Below are 16,795 nucleotides of genomic sequence, written 5' to 3'. Positions count from 1 at the left end.
ATGATTTATGTTCTACTTAAACAAAACCACAATACCCTGCTATGTTCCTTTCTCCCAGGACAGTGCGGAAGTGAGAGGTCCTTAAGCCAATATCCTAGCCAATCAGCTTAAAACGTTTTGTCTATTTATGTAGATACATTGTGCTTGGTACAAAATCAGTTCTTCCTGTGTTTAGCTAATCAAAATAATGTGATGCTGCCGTCCCCCTCACTTCCCACCTGGTTACCTGGTTGTTATCTGGTTATGGATTTTCTTATAAAAAGCCTGACTTAGAAGCAGACTGGGGTCATTTTTCGGCTCCAGAATCCACTGTCACGGACTTATGGTCAGACTTGGGATGTGGAGTTCACAGAAACCATCAATATCTTACTGACATTGGTGGGTGAGTGGTTTGTGTAGCAGATCTCGTATTGTAACAGGTGGATCTCAACACATCAGTTACACTAGAAAAATCCTCATAGATATACTATGAATTTTTTATGGTGATTCTAAATTTTACTGACAATCAAGATTAACTCTCTCTGTGTCTGTCTCTCTCTGCTTTCAGCTCTCTCTCTCTCTCTCTCTCTCTCTCTCTCTCTCTCTCTCTCTCTCTCTCTCTCACACACACACACATACACACACATGATTAAACCTCATGTTTCTAGTGATCTATATACTTCAGCAAGGCCCCACTTCTTTTTTTGTTTTTGTTTTTGTTTCTTCGAGACAAGGTTTCCCTGTGTAGCCTTGGCTGTCCTAGACTCGCTTTGTAGACCAGGCTGGCCTTGAACTCACAGAATTCCACCTGCCTCTGCCTCCCAAGTGCTGAGATTAAAGGCGTATGCCAAAGGTCCCACTTCTTAAAGGCTCCAACATTTTCTAATATGATGCCATCATTTAAGGTCAAGTGATCAAGCACATGGTGTCAAATGTGTGAGCCTATGGGGGACATTTTACATTCAAGTCATAGGAATGACCAAAGAAATGTGGTCCTGGCACAAAGACAGGCAAACCAAGGAAACAGCACAGATAGCTGAGCCAGTTACATTCCTTTCTTTCTTTTCTTTTCTTTTCTTTTTTTGAGACAGGTTTCTCTGTGTAGCCTTGGCTGTTCTGGACTTGCTTTGTAGACCAGGCTGGCCTCAAACTCACAGAGATCTGCCTGCCTCTGCCTCCCGAGTGCTGGGATTAAAGGTGTGAGCCACCACACCCGACTCAGTTACATTTCTTTAATGAGACAATGTTCCTATACACCTCAGAAGCCCCTCTATATTTTTACTTATGGATTTTCACTCCTAAGTCTGTTCATTATTCTGAGTCCCAACTCAAAAAGTGCAGCTTTTTCTTTCCCCTCTTTTGACATCTTCCTTGAATACAAGCCAACTTTCAGCGTTCCAGAGGTTAAGGAGAGGGATTTCGAACTCTTGGCCCATCTTGGCTACTCAGTTTCAGGCTATGTACTTTACACGTGCAGCTTCTTAAACTGTTTTTCAGCAAAATTTAATAGGGAAGATAAAGTAGCTTAATTCCAAGTCAGAGGAACATAGTTACATAAAGTTAAAAATTACCCCCTTTTTTTCAAGACAGGGTTTCTCTGTGTAGCCTTGGCTGTCCTGGAGCTTGCTCTGTAGATCAGGCTGGCCTCGAACTCACAGAGGTCCACCTGCCTCTGCCTCCTGAGTGCTGGGATTAAAGACGTGAGCCACCTTGCTTGCCTTAAAAACTACACTTTAGCATTCTAAAGTTTAAAAGACAAACTATGTGAATAAATATGAGAAAACCAAACACCAGTTAGTAAACAAGATGGCTGTGTGTGTCTGGGAGAGCGCAAAGCAAATGCTCAGCTTAGCTAAGGACAGTGAGAAGCTAAGGTAAGCGGCTTGTATTGTTTTATAAATTTCTTTTCTTTCTTAAAAATAATTTATTTAATTATATTCTATGTGCATTGCTATGAAGGCGCCAAAAACCCCTGGAACTGGAACTACAGACTGCCATGTAGGTGCTGGCAATTGAACCCAGGTCCTTTGGAAGAGCAGACAGTGCTCTTAACCACTGAGCCATCTCTCCAGCCCCGTTTTATAATTTTCTTGTCCCTCACTTTTGCCTTTTTATTTATTTGGCGACCAGATCTCACTATGCAGCTTCATCTGGTCTTGAACTTTTAAAGATTTATGTATTTTTATTTTATATGTCTAGTGTTTTGCCTGCATGTATATATGAACACCACATGTGTGTCTGGTGCCTGCAGAGGTGACTGGATCCCCTGGAGAGGAGTTATAGACAGTTGTGAGGCATCACATGAATGCTGGGAACCGAACCTGGGTCCTCTGCAAAAGCGTCACGTGCTCATAACTGCTGAGCTGTTTCTCCCTGACCATGGTCCCAGATTTTGATCTTTCTGCTCTGTCTCACAACTGCTGGCATTACAGGTGTTACTCATCTGTGTCTGAATTCTTCTTCTTTTTATTTATTTTTTTTTCATTTTTAATTATATTCTGTCTGCACGCACACATGCACACCAGAAGAGGGCACCAGATCTCATTATAGATGGTTGTGAGCCACCTTGTGTTAGCTGGGAATTGAACTCAGGACCTTTGGAAGAACAGCCAGTGCTCTTAACCTCTGAGCCATCTCTCCAGCCCCTGAATTCTTCTTAAAAACTTCTAAGATTAGCATCTTTTCCTTCTGAGCCTATTGCCTTATTTAAAAATTCATGGTTAACCACATTAACTTACTTCCAATGCAAAGAAAAATGGCTCCTGCCTCGTGTGTCTCAGCAGCCTTGTCAGTTGGTTGTCAAACTGAGGGGTTCCTTTCACATTTCTCCTAATCCCTAATTCTCTGTGAATAAAAATTTCCCTCAGAGTGGAGAGTGAGAGAGTGGGCTTATTTCTAATTTTTGACTAACATTATCCAGCTCTCACTAAGCTGTGAAGCACCGCTTCCCTGTCAGTCACTGTCAGAGACCTGAAGGAAGATGCGTTCCTTGACTGAACTAACTCTATGTTTATTCTCTCAGATTCATTCTTTTCAGAGTTACCCTTTTCCTCATGCCCTGTACCTGCTTGAATCTTGCTATTTTTCTTTTCCTATATCACCCTCAAACTATTGTTGATACCCCAAAGTCAGCACTAGGGTGTTAACCCAGTCCGGCTACACTATAAAGAAATCCCTTTTATGCTTCATTGCTATGAGTCTCCTGCTGGATTGGCTGGGCAAGGGGCTGAGGCTGGTCCACCAGGTCTCCCAGAAGTAAGCCTTTGCCTTAGGACTCTGCTAACAAAACTTATGCCTGGATGAGCGGAGCACTGAGAGATGATCTTCGCTTTATAGCTGGCATGTAATGGCCTCTCTAGTCATTCAATGCGTGTGTTCTGAGTTCTAGTCCATGCCACTCACTGTGCTTGGTGCAGAGAGCACAGAGAGATTACGCACACAATTTAAACTAGAGTAACGAAGAGCATAGTATAGTATGTGGAGATTACACAGCCATTTAAAATATAGTAACATGGGGCCAGGCATAACAGTGCACACCTTCAATCGCAGCACAAAGGCAGCTGAATTTCTGCATATACAAGGTCGGTGTGTGCAGGACTACATAGAGAGACCCTGACTCAAACAAGGGGAAGGGGAGGACTGGGGACTGGAGAGATGACTCAGAAGTTAAGAGCACTAACTGCTCTTTCAGAGGATCCAAATTCGAGTCCCACCACCTGCATAGTTTTCAAGTATTTCTAACTCCAGTTTCAAGAGATCTGCTGCTCTCTTCTGGCCTCCATGGGTACTAGGCACACATGTGATACAGAAACACACATGCAGAGTTTTACAAGGGATTAAATCATTAGCCCCAACTCATCCCAACAGACAGATAAAAAGCAGTTTTACAAATGCCATTAAAAGTGTGAGCCACCACTGCCCAGCAATATCCATACATATCATGCTCAACTTTTATGGTGGATTTTAGAAGACTGCTTTCAACCTCTGTACCTGCTCATTACTCTGCTTAAAATCCTTTGACAGCTTCCCGATGGTGCATCCAATGTCCATTTCCTTAAAAAACAACATGGTCCCTTGCAGGCCTTTTTTTTTTTTTTTTTTTTTTCTCCAGAACTGTTTTCTCTTTGTTTTGAGAAAGCATCTTATGCATCCCAGAATGGCCTTAAACTCACTGCATACCTGAGGATGAATGAACTCGATCTTCTGACCTTTCTGCCTCAACCTCCTAAGTGCTGGGATTACAGGCATGTGCTACCACGTGGTCCTAAAGGATCAAACACAGGGTACTGTGTCTGCTACACAAGTACTCTATGGACAGGGCAGCACCCCTGGTCCCCAGAACTCCCATCTTTGTTGTTAGATTTGCTCCAGAAACAGAAACTGATAGGTACTTTAATAAGATGGATTTCCCCCCTGGGTTTTAATTAAGCAGTCCAAGGTTTGTCTGAATTTACTTTTGGGCACAGTCATCCCTGTGGATCCCACCAGTACATTCTGGGAGGACTCTATATCGCATCCATCTTTCTTTCTTTCTCTCTCTCTCTTATTTCTTCTTCCATCCATTCATCCATCTATCCATTCTTCTTTCCTTTTTTATTTTTGAGACAGCGTCTCTCTGTGTAGCCTTGCCTGTCCTGTACTTGCTTTGTAGACCAGGCTGGCCTTGAACTCACAGAGATCCGCCTGCCTCTGTCTCCCCAAGTGCTGGGATTAAAGGCGTCTGCCACCACACTCAGTGCCTATTTCTTGTAAGAGCATGGCCTGAGAAGGCTTGCACTAATACTTTTGCTCACTTCTTCCTTAACAAAGCGTTGGTTGTGTGAGTACATTTAGCTGTAGAGGAGACTGAAAAAAATGTCCTTATTTGGGCACAGGCATGGACTTGGAGTTCTGAATGGATAGTGGGGACACCTAGTGGTCTCTTACAGAATGACTAATTTAGATTAATTAGTGTGATTACTCAATAGCCAAAGACCTCCTTAGACTGCAATCAGTACAAGAGCATGGGCTCTGTTTTTGATCATCACTGTGTCCCTTTCATCTATCCAGTGCCTGATACCTAGTAGTACTTTAATAAATACTTGATGAAAATATGAACGCATGTGTCTGGTTTCTTACTACTTGCGTTTCTCTGTATTGGATGAAACTACAGCTGTATTAAGGGAAAAATTATTCATTATCGATTAAAAATAATTTTCTAATCTGGTGAGCAAAAACAGTTGCCTTGGACTGAGTGTGTGGCTCAGTGATAAAGTGCGTGCTTTATATAAAGGAAGGCACTGAGTTCAGTCTCGTGTGTGTGTGTGTGTGTGTGTGTTTGTGTACCAATGCACACACATACACACCATCATTTTGCTGTTGTTTAAATTTCTTTGGTGACTTTTTAAATTGCAATACTTTTTTTTCCTTTCTTGAAACAGGGTCATATTTATCTCAGAATGACCTAAAATTTTCTGTGGTAGCCAATGCTGGTCTTGAACTTGTAATCTTCCTGCTGCGACCTTCCGAGGGCTGTGATTATAGGCGTGCACCACCACACGCAGTTCACTAATCCTCTTAAAAATATCCACAGCCTGTAAGATGTTATCGGTAATGGAGAACAGGAGAGGCGCGCTGTTCTAAATATAGCCCAAATGTGGTTAATGTGAAGAAACACATTTTTCCTGTATAAGATTCAATTATCAACCTGAAAGCCAAGAAAGGAAGCAATAGCTTAAGGCAAAGGAAGTGAAAAGCTTCTGTTTCCTTCATGTTCACGAGCGGGCCTGATGGAGCCAGATTGCTAATGAGAGCAGCAAGCTTTCAGGCGAGGAGGGAGAGAGCACTCCGGGCTTCTGTGTGCAGAGAAGCAGGGGTCAGCCATTAAGAAGTCAAGGCTGGAACCTGGTGCCAGAAACTGAAACAAAGACCATGAAAGAACGCTGCTTACTGGCTTGTTTTTCATGGCTTGCTCAGCCTGCTTTCTTATTTAACCCAGGACCACTGCTCCAGGAGTGGGCTGCCAATGGTGGGCTGGATTCTCTCATGCCAGTCATCAACCAGTCTGATAGAGGTATTTCCTGTTAAGGTTCCCTCATCCCACACGAGCTTTGCTTGTGTCAAGTTGACAGAAAACAAATCAGTACAATGGCCATTTCACATTTTTAAAAAAGTCTTCTTGTTTTTGTTTTGTTTTGTTTTGTTTTTGAGACCGGGTTTCTCTGTATAGCCTTGGCTATCCTGGAATTCACTCTGTCGACCAGGCTGGACTTGAACTCAGAGATTCACCTGCCTCTGCCTCCTGGGATTAAAGGCATGTCCCACCACCACCCAGGAGCCGTACAACCCTTGATCTGTCAGAAATGCATTTGTTTGCAGGCTCCCCAGGGCACATATTGTTTTTGTTTTTTCTGAGACAAGATTTCTCTGTGCAGCCTTGGCTGTACTGGAACTCACAGAAATCCACTTACCTCTGCCTCCCAAGTGTTGGGATTAAAGACATGAGCCACCGCCTCCCACATATATAGTTTTTATTGCATATGTGTTAACATTTTATTGATTCTTTGTCAATTTCACATCATGCACCCCAATCTCACTCATTTTCCCTTCATAGTCATCCTATTTCTTTGTGCTCCTCTACCACAAAAGAAAAAAATCACCACAAACAAACAAACAAGAAACCCAGTCAATGGGAAAAGAGATACCTTGTTGATGGTGTGCTATCACATCAGTCAGGGACAGAGCAAATGGCAGTCCTTTGTTCATCCTAGCTTGACGCCTGGCTTGGTGGCCAAAGCTGTCTCATACCTAGGACTCATAAAAAAAAAAAAAAATCAAATTAAATCAAATCTAGGCAGCACAGCATGGGAGGAGGGAGACAGACAAGACTTGCTGACTTCCCTTCACCCCATGGCACAGGCGGGCCACGCACACCTGAGTGCTGCCATACCACACGGTGATGATGGAGATTGTCACCCTGGGCCTGCCAGCCATGTGGCCAGCCTGCAGTGGGAGCCACCACAATGTGTAAGTATGCATGCGGTGGGCAGATGGGAGAGAAAAAGAAGTGGAGCAGTTTGAGCATTAGGGAGAGAGGTGGAACTGGAGACTCAAGGCTGGAGAAGAATAGCCTGCTATGAGTGGCCAGCCCAGCCCAAGCTGCTACTGAGGGTCAGTCTGGGTTTGTAGCTATGCACCAGCAGTGGTCGATGTCAGTGTCCATAGCTCATATTTCCACTACAGAACCTGGTTGGGGCAGCCAGGGGATCACGTAGGTATCTAGGGGTTGTGCAGAACTGGCCCCGCCCATCACTGGCTGCAGTGATCTGGAGAGGTGGCCCCACCTCTCACCATCAGCAGCACTCAGGAGAGCAGGCCCTGTGCCTGGCCCTGGCAGCACAGTGGAGTTAGCCTGGTGGCAGGGGTGTGGATTAGCTGGCCCCAAGGGAGTGAGAGTGGGAGAGCTGACCCCACCACTTATCTGTCTTGGGGTGACATGGGAACAGTTATTATGCCTACCTCCCCTCCACCCCTTACCAGCTCCAACAATTGGGAAAGCTATCCATATGGTCATGAGCTTGGGAGAGCTATCCCTGCCCCTCACCCAGCTGTAGTATTTGGGAGAGCTGGCCCTTCACCTCACATGAACAGCACAGCAGAGCTGACCCTCTTGGTGGGGTGCAGGTAAGCCAGCCCCAAGGGTGTGAGAACAAGTGATCTGGTCTAGCCCCTCGCAGGCTGCAGCACTTGGGAGAGTGGGTCCCCCCCCCCCCCCCCCCGCAGCTTGAATAGACAGCACAGCTGGCTCTGGAGGCATTGGTGTGGGTGAACTGGCCCGAGGGCATGAAAACAGGAGAGCTGATCCTGCCTCCTGCCAATGGTGGCATTGGGTAGCCTAGCTGGAGCAGTGCTGAGAACTCACCCTGGTTGTACAGATAAGGGGGAGCTGGTGCAGTGACCAGCTCAGCTACTACTCAAGCCCAAATCCTGAGTTGGCTCACCCCCAAATCTATATCATCTGTGACTGGTTGGGATGTGTGAAGGAGCCAATCCTGCTGATCCAAAGCTACAGGATCTTCATGGGACTGGGCAACAGTAGGGTAACTAGGAGTAGTCTCGTGAGGATCTAATATTGATGGTGTCACATAAGCCAGAGTTTTTTTTGTTTTTTTGTTTTTTTTGTTTTTTTTGTCCCTCCCCTCAGGGTATTTCTATGTTGCCCTGGCTGCCCTGGACTCTCTTTGTAGACCAGGTTGGCCTCGAACTCACAGAGATCCGCCTGCCTCTGCCTCTCCCATTGCTGGGATTAAAGGCGTGCAGCACCACGCATGGCTAAACCAGAGGTCTTGAACTAGATATTTTCAAGTGAAAATGGATAGACAGAGAGATATACTATGGGACACACAGTGACATACTACAGCTTTCACGATGATGTCTTCTATGCTTTTTTGGGGGGTGTGTGTATGTGTGTGTTTATTTTTGGGGGAGGCTGCGAGGGCAAAGGGCAGATATGAGGGGATAGGGAGATGGGGAGATGAGTGGGACTGGGGTGCATGATGTGAAACTCACAAAGAATTAATAAAAAGTTAAAAAAAAAAATCTCATTGTGAGCCGGGCGTGGTGGTGCATGCTTTTAATCCCAGCACTCGGGAGGCAGAGGCAGGTGGATCACTATGAGTTCGAGGCCAGCCTGGTCTACAAAGTGAGTCCAGCACAGCCAAGGCTACACAGAGAAACCCTGTCTCAAAAAAAAAAAAGAAAAGAAATCTCATTGTGAAAGCTGTAATGTGTCACGGTATATCCTACAGTATACCCGTTTGTCCACACATCTTTACTTGCAAATGTTCATTGCAATGAGTCTGGTTCAAGGCCTCAGGCTTCTGATACCTTATTAATAGTGGGTCTTCATGGGGACTCCTCTCAGATATCTTGTTGTTGCCCTGTGTCATGGAGATCCTGCAGCTTTGGACCCTCAGGACTGGTCCTTTCATGCACTCCAGCAGTTCGTAGATGGGGTAGAGGTTGGGGTGGGCCAACTCAAAGCCCTGGATCTGGGTCTGGTAATAGTTGAGCTGGTCAGTCTGCCAGCTGTCCCATAGCACCAGGGTGGGTTCTCCAGCCTTGCCCTGGATAGCTCACCCAATGCTGCAGCCAGCAAGGAACATAGCCATCTCTGAGGGTGATCTGGGGGAGGAGGGCATCTCTCCCTCATTCAGGTCACCACATGGCCAGCTTTCTTGTGCTTACCTCCTTGGGGTTGGCTTACCTGTGCCCATGCCACCCGGGCCAGCTGTACTGTGCCACCCAGATGAGGTGTGGGGCCAGACCTCTAAATGCTGCAGCCAGTAAGGGGAGAGGTCAGCTTCCTTGCTTCCTCCCTTAGGCTCTCTGGGCCAGCTCCCCCAAGCTGCAGAGGATAAGGGTGGGGCCAGCTCTTCAGCCTGCCATAGGTGGTTAGGGGTGAGCCAGGGAGCGGGGCATCTCTCCCATGACTCCACACAGGAATGGGCAGTGAGGGGGTGGGGGTGGGGGTGGGGCCAGCTCTACACAGCTCTCAGACATCAACATAGCCCCAGGTGGCAGCCCAGACTAGGGACTCCCACTGTTGCAGGGCTATGACCCCAGACAATGGCTCTTGGCAGGACCATAGGAAGGATGGTCCTGCCTCCCCCATGGCCTCAGCTGGCGTCAGTGGCTACTCACGTCAGGCTGTTTCTCCAGTTCCGTCTCTCTTTGTTGTGCACATGGTTTTCTTTCTTTCTTTCTTTCTTTTCTTTTTTTTTTGCTTCTCTTTCTCTTCCATCTCTCCACCTTACTTGCTCACCTTAGTGATGCCCAGACCCTCTGGGTGTCTGGGATCCTCTCAGGAATGCTATGGCCCTTCCTCTCCATGTGGCACCAGGCAGGACTCATCTTGCACTGATAGTTTTCATCCACCATCTTATCCAGCAAGGTTCTCTCTCATAAGGCCAAAACCCTTAGACGATACACTCCACTGAATGTTTTGGTAGTCTCCACCCCAAATCATTTGTGGACCCCTGAGTCTCCAGTGAAGTGGTATTTGGTGGGGTGGTCCAGTCAAAAGATACCAGAAAGTTTCAGCTTTCTTTTCCTATATAAACACAAACAACGGTTAAACTAAAAAAAAAAAAAAAAAAAAAAAAAAAAATTAAACTCAAGACAGGATAGAATTGTGCTATGTTACCGTGGCTAGTCTCAAACTCCTGGCCTGCAATGACAGTACTTTCTCAGCCTCCCAAGTAGTTAAATAACACAGGGCTGCCACCATGCCTGGCCTGATGGCTTACCGTAGCCTAAATAGACCAAGGCAGCAAGGTTCAATTTTACTCACTTTAATATTTCAGCTCAAATTGCATTTTCAAATGCAGCTTCTTTCTGTATCAAGTTCCTTCCTATGGATTTTTGGTGTAGCTGAATGTGAAAAAAAATTTTTTTTTTAAAACAGGAGAAAAAAATGAAAGGGGAGGGAAGAGGCTACTTTGGCAGAGGTGTGATTTGGGAAGTAAGGAAACTTTGGCCTGTGGGAGGGTGCTCGCTTAGAGAGCATGTGCTGTGTGTGCAGGAGTGTGTGTGTGTGCGCGTGTGTAGGAGGTTGGCAGGGCTTGGTGGAGGTGGTAGATAACAGGGGCTAAGAAAAGAAAGCAAAAGTGTGACATACCAGCCTCCGCCCTGGTTCGCTGGCGTGCTGTGACAGCTTCGTGTGAGCATGTGCATCTATCTGGAAGGCTGAGGCTTCAGTTCCTTCCAGGGTAGCCCAGTGGGCTGTATCTAGGCCTCCTGTTCTTGTATAAGAAGGAAGAAGGTCAAACAAAGGCAAGAAAGGAAGAAGATGCTGAAAAAACGCTCCCTTTGCAACAAGGGTGTAGCAAGCAACCTCATGGCAGGAGAAAGGAACTGTGTCTAGGTCTTGAGTCTGGTGACGAGGCTCAGGGCAGGGGCTTCAGATGCCACGGGAAATGTACCTTATAAGTGTAGTAGCTGGCAGTGATGGAAACTTGATTCAGGGGTGATATTCCAAGGACATCAATTGCATGGGTGTGTGTGTGTGTGTGTGTGTGTGTGTGTGTGTGTGTTGCAGATTCAAATAGAAGCAAACCATATGAGAGCAGGCTGTGTGTGGGTTAACAGGGAGGGGCATGATTATAATGAATAAATGGCCTATGCACAATTTGACTTTATTATATATGGTTGAAGAGATAGCTCAGCCAGTAAAGTGCATTGTCATACAAGCGTGAGGACTCTAGGGTGCATCCTCAGCACCCATGCCAAAAATCTGAGCGTGAGCACGTGGGCCTGTAACCCTAGGACTGGTGGTGGGTGGCCAGCCAGTTCGCTGAACACCAGGAAGTTCCGTGTTCAGCAGCAGATCCTGTCTCAAGGGCATAATGCAGAGTGATAAAGGAAGAGATGCAATATCCTCCTCAGGTCTCCAGGTGTGAGCATCCACACCTACATATGCACATACATGCACATACATGCACATAACACACACACACACACACACACACACACACACACGCACACACGCACACACGCACACACGCACACACGCACACACCCTACAGGTATGCCTGCACACATATATACTCCCTTCCTGCAAACACAAGTACATTTATAGGATAGTGGCCCAATAGGATCAGATATTATGATTTTTCAAGAAAGGAAGTAAATTAGATTTTTTTTCCTGTAAAATATAGTCATCCAGCTCTGGTGACTGATGTGAAAAGTTTGAAAGCCCTCCTCCCTGTGCCAGTTTTCTCTAACAACCCACGTCAAAGCCAAAGCTACCTGGCCATGGAGGTAAGCAGCTTTTCTGGCCAAATGGGGCCAGGACATACCATGCTATGACTTTTGTTTTTAGTTCTAGGGTCTAGAATACCAGAGCTCAATTTCCTGACTACGGCCTAACTCATTTCCCCAAATGGGTCCTGCCAAATGGTAATAGAAATTCCACTAATTAGCACTCATTTAAATATCTCTCCATACTAACTCATTGCCTTTCTGAGGCACACTGACAGATACACAGTCCACCAGGACAGGCCCAGTATACTAGCTATTCCCTAGTGCGCCCATACCCTCTTGCTTCTTGGAGTGAGTTAGTGAGTTAGTTGGATGCTCCCTCCAAGGCATTGTGTTTGCTCCCAACCCTGTCTGGGCCGTGCAGTCTGAACAGGGACAGTGCTTAAAAAAAAAAAAAAACAAAAAAAACAAAAACAAAACAAAAAAACCCAAAACCCACCCACAGATGTCCATATCCAAATTTCCAAAATTTGTGGCTATTTATCTTATATGGTAACAGAAACCTAGAAAGTATGACCAAGATAAAGGGCCTTGAGATGGGGCCAATATCCTGCATTATCCAGGCAGCACAATTTAACTTGGTAAATACGGATGCAGATGGAAACATGGCCCAGGAAACTGTGAGGAAGCTGCTGGCTTTGTAGGAGGAGAGAGGGAGATTTGAGCCAAGGAGTACAGAGTTGCTAGGTAGACTGGGAGAGGAAAGGAAACAGATTCCCCAAAGCAGTGGTCAGCACAGTGCGACCCGTGCCGGCTCCTGACCTATCGTAAGTTTGTGTTATTTTAAGCCACTAGAAAAACAGTTTAAAAGCACCATGTGGGGACATCTTTGTGCCTTCCAAACAACCCTTGCACATCCCACAGCCCCTGATACCCAACATGTCAAAAATGGAACTCCATCTGCACTCCCCATGTCAACAAATGGTGCCACCAGCTGCCAGAAACCCAGCTAGAGAGGTAGGCAGAGCCAGACTCCTCCTTCTCCTCCCTTACTTCCCCGCAGACCGCAGGTAGCAGAGCCTCGTGGAGTTGGCCTCTAGGAATCTTTGTCTCTGGATTTATCTCCTTTACATCTTAACTCTTAGAGCCTATCGGGGTTTCACGATCACTTTCCTGGGTTAAGCATTTTCTCAGCCTGCATTCTCAACCATTTCAAGTCCTCTAGGAATGTGTGTAAAGTAGATATTTGGAGCAAGTTATTCTCATATCCCCGGATTCCTTCTTTGTAGGCATGGGATACAGTCTGTGTGTCTTTTTTTTGCTACACATTTGGTATGCTCTTGTGGCTCTCATGTACCTCTTCGGCCCCATTACCTGAATGTTTTCCTCTTGTCCTGAGCTCCAGCGGCCAAGCTGGGAGCCAGGCTGAGTCCTTTCTCTACATCTTTGCTTTTCAGCTCCTTTGACCTAGAACAAACCTGGCCTTTCTGTGTTGGGATGTGCTCCGCTGGGAATAGTGCAACTCCGAACTCAAGTGGCTTAGCTGGTAAAGGAGATTATTGGCCTATGCAAACAGTGGGACGAGTTTAAGGGTTGGGCAGATGTTGTGACTTCATGTCACCATGAACCCAAGTTCTTCCTTGTCTGTCTTCTCTGTCTTCTTCACCCTGAGGCTGGTTCCCTCTCATTTCCTCTTGTACTACAAGGTGGTTGTCAACAGCCTCTGGGCTACCTGCCTCTTTTTCTGATGAAGTAGGTGCGTGCGTGTGTGTGTGTGTGTGTGTGTGTGTGTGTGTGTGTGTGTGTGTGTGTGTGTTCCAGAAAGACTCTCAGGAGAGATCAAGATACTTTTTTTTTTTCCCCAAATCTGCCAGGAAGTGTGGCCTTCAGCATCTCTGGTGGAAACTGGTTTATTTAGAGTAGGTAACAGGATCTGTCTGCTCATAGTGGAGGTAGAATGGGGTCTGCTGGCCTAGCTCAAGGGTTTTTACTGAGTGTGTCTGAAATCTGGGAAATTCCTAGTACTCCATTTTAGCAAATATTTGCTGATAACCTTCTATGTGCCTGACAGCCTTGTTATGGAAGTTTTGGTTTCTCAGTTATGTTATTTAACATGTTTTTGTTTTAATCCCAGGTGTGGGATATGGAATTGTCCACAGCAGCAGACTATTTGCCCTGTGCAGCTCTGAAGAGGGTGTGGTATTTGCCAGCTGCAGTTAAATTCTGAGGACTCTAGAGAGGGAATAAATGCCAGACCCCGGGAGAGACGGGATTGGGGGTGGGCTCAGAGAAGGAAGAAGAATGCTGCTGCTCCCCTCTGCTCCTCCTGGCTGCTATTGATGCAGTTTGATGAGAAGAAGTTGGAGGTACCCTGAGCCCTGGATTGGACTTTCCCTGAGGATCAGGATGACCCTAAACAGCAAGAAGTAGCTGAGGGAAACTACTTCCCTTCTCACAAACCTTCTTTCTCTTCTACCTGGTGTTGGAGTGTTGGAAGGGATTGAAGTGAAGGGAAAAAGAGATATAAGAAACCAAAATAAAAATAGATTTTAAAACTACACCTACACATCCTTGTAAGGCATTCAATGGTAACAAAGGACAAAATTGCAAATGTGAAGTTTTAAAGACATGTGTGCGTGCGTGCGCGCACACGTGCACATGCGCGCACACATGCATTTTAGGTAAGTGCCCTAAAACTGAACTACCGTCTCTGCCCAAGTGTTACAATTGTAACTGGCTTTATTTTCCTTCTAGAATTGGATAAAGTTTCATTTCATAAAATAGAAAAAGTCATCTGATGGGCTGAGTAAAGCAGATTGGGTTTTCGTTCTCATTAACACATGTTAATTATATATGTGATATTTCTTACCAGCATACGCAATTGTGCCTACCTACCTTTCTCTTCTCTTCCTCACCTCCTTGAGTCCCTGCTGCTCCCCTCTGTTTTTATGTTGTGTCGCTCCTCCTATAGAAGGGCACCTAGGCTTATTTCACGTCTTGGTCATTGGGAACAGAGATAGCAAACATCTCTTCCGTGTACCATCTCCCTTTGGATCTATGGCCAGGAGTAGTGTATCTGGATGATACAGTGATTTTGTTTTTAGGTTTTTGAAGGAAGGATGTTGGTTTTTAACTTAGAAAGCAGGGTTGGGGGTAGGAAATTGGTTATATTAAAGTTACTTAGGCTAGAAGTGTTGGTACTTCCCTTAGTACTGGAGAGGCTCAGGCATAAGGGAGCCTATGAATTTGAAACTAGCCTGGGTAACAACACAGTGAACCTCCATTTCAAAAAGCAAACAGATGGAGGTAAAGCTCAGTGACAGAGTGCTTACCTGACATTCACAGAGGCCTTGGCTGCATTCTTAGGACCACAGTGAAGATAAACAAGTTGCTTCCCTTGTAAGGTAGGGAGGCAAAACACTATAGAAACAATAGTTTGCCAGGCATAGTGTTATATACCTGTAAATACAGCCCATGGGAGGCAGAAGCAGGAGGAGTGCTTCGAGTTCTTGGCTAGCCCCCTCTACACAAGATAGTCAGGGCTGCCGAGCAGGACTGTGTCTCAAACCAGACAAACAAACAAACAAGTAAACAAACAACAACCAACCAACAAGGGGGCAGGAAGATGGCTTTCTGGAGAAAGGTGCTTAAGATCTGTGGGTAAAGAGCCTTAAGGTCTCACAGAATCTTGTGGAATAGGAATGAAGAGATTTCCTCAGTGGAGGTTGGGAAGAAATTGAGAAATTAAAAAAATTATTAAAAATGTTTTCATGTGACATATTTTATTCATTCTTCCCCCTTCCCCAACTTCTTTCGGCTGAGAATGTTTTTATGTTTTTATCTTTGTGGCACAATATAGAAGAGGAAAAATGCAGTAATTCATGAGAAGGAAGAAATGCTTTTACAGGAGGTATTTTGTGAGAGGGGTTGCTCTGGGTTGTGTAATATAGCCAATGCCTTCATTTCTTTAGGAAACTTTGAGTAAAATCCACCTTCCACAAACAGGCACGTCACAAAAGGTTATACCTTGAAGTACAAGCCCACAGAACAAACAACAAACACCATGCTCAACATTATTTGGAAATTAAAACACAAAGGCAATCAAACATGGTGGCATGACACTGTAGTCCCACCCACTCTGGCCACTGCACTGGGCAGGGGTGGGTGGGGCGATCACTTGAGTGCAGAAATTTTAGAATTCTGGGTAACTGTCTCAAAAGCCCTGAGAATGGGAGACAGCTCAGTTGTCAAAGGTTAGTTGCAGAGGCTCAGTTTTGCTTCTATCACTTCTATGCCAAAGACCCTGACTTGAGCAATATCTTTTGGAGACTATGAGATCTACTGAAGCTGGGACCACCAAATGGAGTTCCTTAAACATGACTGCCTATCTCATCCACTTTTTCCCCCTAAGGATTCCCTGAGAGAAGTCTTCAATGTCCTTTACTTATTTTTGTTGTTGATTCCAGGAAAATTTTCCTTCTTCCTCTCCGTCTTCTTGCTTGTTTTTACTTCTTTCCCTTTCAAAGATCAAAGAACATAGCTTGGTCCACCTGACTGGCAGGAGTCTCCCATTTTGAGTAGATGAGAATTTTCTGTCTTGTTCCGATTCAAATGGAAGTTGTGCCATGGGTTATGGCTGGCGTCATCCTTGTGGTCTGGTGGAGTGTCTGAACAACTGCAAAGGAGTCCACAGCCTTTTCCTGAGTGGGCATATAAGTTGGAAACTGGAGTATGCTTTGAGGAATGAGGACCCCATTTGATTCAGGGCACAGAAGGTCCTAGTGGGCTGACTGACCATCCTCCTTTGAAGGCTACCAACAGAAGATGGCTAGCTGGTAGACCACATTTGTATTTGTATTTTCTTTGTTTCTTCTCTTTCTTTCTTTCCTTCTCTCTTTTCCTCCTCCTTTTAAAGGGACAGAGTTTCTCTATGCAACACAAGCTAGCTTGAAACTCACAGTGACTTACCTTCCTCTGCCTCCCAGGTGTATGCCACCACTCTTGCTTGATTCCCCGCCCCCTTTCTTCTTTTGTGACTCTGGTTCTCACCTGTTTTGAATCTTCCTTGTAAAACAGT

At 45.5% G+C, this 16,795-nt stretch overlaps 1 non-coding gene across 1 annotated transcript; it reads left to right on the top strand.

Annotated features, from left to right (window-relative positions):
• Window positions 1-6,635: 6,635 nt before the first annotated feature.
• Window positions 6,636-6,778, top strand: LOC127207644 (small nucleolar RNA SNORA48). Its single transcript, XR_007832945.1, has one exon. It is a non-coding gene; the product is annotated as a small nucleolar RNA SNORA48 (small nucleolar RNA).
• Window positions 6,779-16,795: the final 10,017 nt, after the last annotated feature.

The sequence above is a fragment of the Acomys russatus genome, chromosome 2 (genome assembly GCF_903995435.1).
Source record: "Acomys russatus chromosome 2, mAcoRus1.1, whole genome shotgun sequence".
Lineage (NCBI taxonomy): Eukaryota > Metazoa > Chordata > Mammalia > Rodentia > Muridae > Acomys > Acomys russatus.
This window is presented reverse-complemented; position numbering and strand designations above follow the sequence as displayed.